The sequence below is a fragment of the Tenrec ecaudatus genome, chromosome 10 (genome assembly GCF_050624435.1).
Source record: "Tenrec ecaudatus isolate mTenEca1 chromosome 10, mTenEca1.hap1, whole genome shotgun sequence".
Classification (NCBI taxonomy): domain Eukaryota; kingdom Metazoa; phylum Chordata; class Mammalia; order Afrosoricida; family Tenrecidae; genus Tenrec; species Tenrec ecaudatus.
Genome location: NC_134539.1, coordinates 96,338,272 through 96,341,173, shown reverse-complemented (window position 1 = coordinate 96,341,173; position 2,902 = coordinate 96,338,272).

Here is a 2,902-nt window from a genome sequence, read left to right as displayed (position 1 = left end):
CACCTCCCACGAAAGAGCAGAGCTGAGGAGCCTGCCCTGTAAGCACTGAACGTGAAAAACTGCCCCTTTTGTGGATTACAAAACCCCTTGGCCCAAGTTCATATTGGTCAACTCTCGAGTCTGTGGCTTCATCTTCCCTCGCTTGACCTTCCTCCCTTGGTAACCTCCCGTGTGTTCCCTTCAGACTGAAAGTCTCTGTTCTGTTTCTTGTTTTTGTTTTTTCTTCTTTATAACAAAGAGGGAGAACAGAAATCAAAGGAGGAAGGGTAAGGTAAACTACTGGAGTTGGGTTGAAAAATAAACTGTTGAACACAAAATTGATGGTCAGCAATGTAACCCACGCGCCTAATTCACAATTTAAAAAATTATGGAAACAAAACACAAAAAGCCTTCTTCTAATGTGACCTGGTTGAAATCTTGTATCTCTCTCAGAGTACGAACCCAAAGAACTTTTCCTGGCGTAGCTTCTCACAATCACTGAATTCTGATGTGCACATTTTAAGAGTTGAACTGTGAAAGGGGCATTTGAGACGAACTGGAGGGAAGTCATGATCGTTTTGTAAAACGGAGCTTCTTTCCCCTGATTTACTAAACGGAGAAGCCCTGGCAGTGGAGTGGGTTGCACCATGGGCTGTGAACTGCAAGATCAGCACTTTCGAATCACCAGCAGCTCTCAGAAGAAAGCTGAGATTTTCTACTTCCACCAAGACTTGCGGTCTCAACAACCCACACTGGCAATTCTACCCTGTTTTTTTATAGGATGGTTTTGAGCGGGAATCTATTTGATAGCAGTGAGTGAGTTACAAAACAAAGTGTTGGGATTATATGTTTTCTTGGATTTTTTTAGGAGAACGATTGTCATATAAAATTAAAATGGGCTTGTTCAAGATATTAAAAAGATACCAAGACAGATAGATGACCCCTGAGCTTTTATTTGGAGTTTGTTTGTTTTTTAACCCTGACTGGAACTGACCAGGTTGGAAGAAACATGAGCATTTAAAGTTGCTATCAAGGGTCTGATTCTGTTCCCATGTCTGTTCTCCGATAAAATCTCTCCAACTCCCCGGGAGAATGGGTGGCAACCCAATTTCTCAACAAAACAAAACGAGGCTCTGAGAGTTTAATTCCCTGAGGTCATGCACAGGCAGATTCAAGATCCAATTCAAGGACGCTTGACTCCAAAGGCAGGGTGATAATCAAGTCACCTGGGTGACTTAAAAAAAAAAATCATTTTATTGGGGACTCTTACAGCTCTTATCACAATCCATCCATCCCTCCGTTGTGTCAAACACATTTGTACATATATTGCCACCATCATCCTCAAAACATTTTCTTTCTGCATGACCCTTGGTATCTGCTCATTCACCTGGGTGACTTCTTGTCATATTCCCAGGGCTTTGTCCCTGCATGGGCTTCTGTACCATGGATTTCTCCACCCAGATGAAGGTTTTTGAGGGAAGGAATTGTGTCTACTGCCGGCTTGAATACTCAAGGTCTTAACCCAATGAAACCACCTGAGTTAGTCAATTGTGCCAACCTGGCCGATAGAACACATGTGGGGTTAATTGAATGGCGCAGAGATAAATGGCTTGGTGAGCCTTGCCTTTTTGCTCTTGGGGCTCTTGCTTTCTGATGGTCGGACCAGGGTGACGCTTCCTTAGCCAGTTCCCTGCTTTAGCTGGCAAGGCTCACTTCCTGCAAGACATCCCTGAGGAGAAGCCACATGGACCTACCCCAATGCAGCCCTGGGTGCTGGAGCAGCCGTGTGGAGACCCCTGCCAGCGCTGAGATGCTTACACGTTCACTGATTCAGCTTTCCTCCTGCAGTTGGCATCATTGTATGTGTGTTTTGTGAGATGGAGGAGGACTTTGTGGATGGGTGTTGGACATATGGGTTAATGTTGGACTTGTGGGCTTGGGCAGCACTGGGTTGGGATGTTTTCTTGATGTGCACTTAACCTTTATATAAAACTCTCTCTAATACATGAGTTTCTGTGGATTTGTTTCTCTAAAGTACTCAGACTATTACACCAACTTACAAATACCTTTTCTATTTCTCTTTTGATTAATTTCCAAATGAATCTGGTTTCTCATAGCCAGAAGGAAACCATGCCAGGTTCTAAGGAAGCGAGCCGCGAGCGAGAAGGGGAGGCACTGCACACGAGACGATGAGAAAGAAACCAAATTGACAGGTTATCTGCCAGTTTCAATGTTCTGAGAAACAACGCATGTGTCGGTTGGCCATTGAGAAAAGAACGATATTCCTGGCATAGTATGTGTGGTTCCTCTAGGAATACCATTTCTCCAGACGTGAGAATGAAATACACCATCCACCTCTCAGTTTGTCACAATGCTATTGCACTGGTGTTTTAAATACCACCACGGTTACCCACGTTGGATACGTTTTTTTGGAGTTTATAAATAAAATAAACCGGGAAGGAAGTCCAGGCAATCTCCTTCTGAGAAACAGTCAGTGAAAACATTGTGGATCACAACAGACTAATGTCGGATACCGTTCTAGAAGGCACCCAAAATACACGGTGGGTGCAGCGACGGCCTTAAACAGATTGTTGCTAGGAAGCGAAGGGTCCAGAATCACCTGTCACTGCTTCCTCCAAAGGCAAAGACCAGGCTGATTCAAGAAACTGCAAGTTCATTTCCGCAAGGGCTAGCGGGGTTTGCTACCACCAAACCGCTTCAAGATGCAGTGAAAGCCAAGCAAGCTATATACCTTAAACCAAGTGACAATAAACGGTTTCGGGAAACAATCAGCATGCAAAAGGAGCAGGCTTCCCAGGAAACCATCTACACGTCTCCAGGGAGCTGTCAGATCACCAATGGATGTCTACATTCCTCCAGGGGCTGTCAGACCATCACCCCGAGTTCTCGGGGACCCATTGTG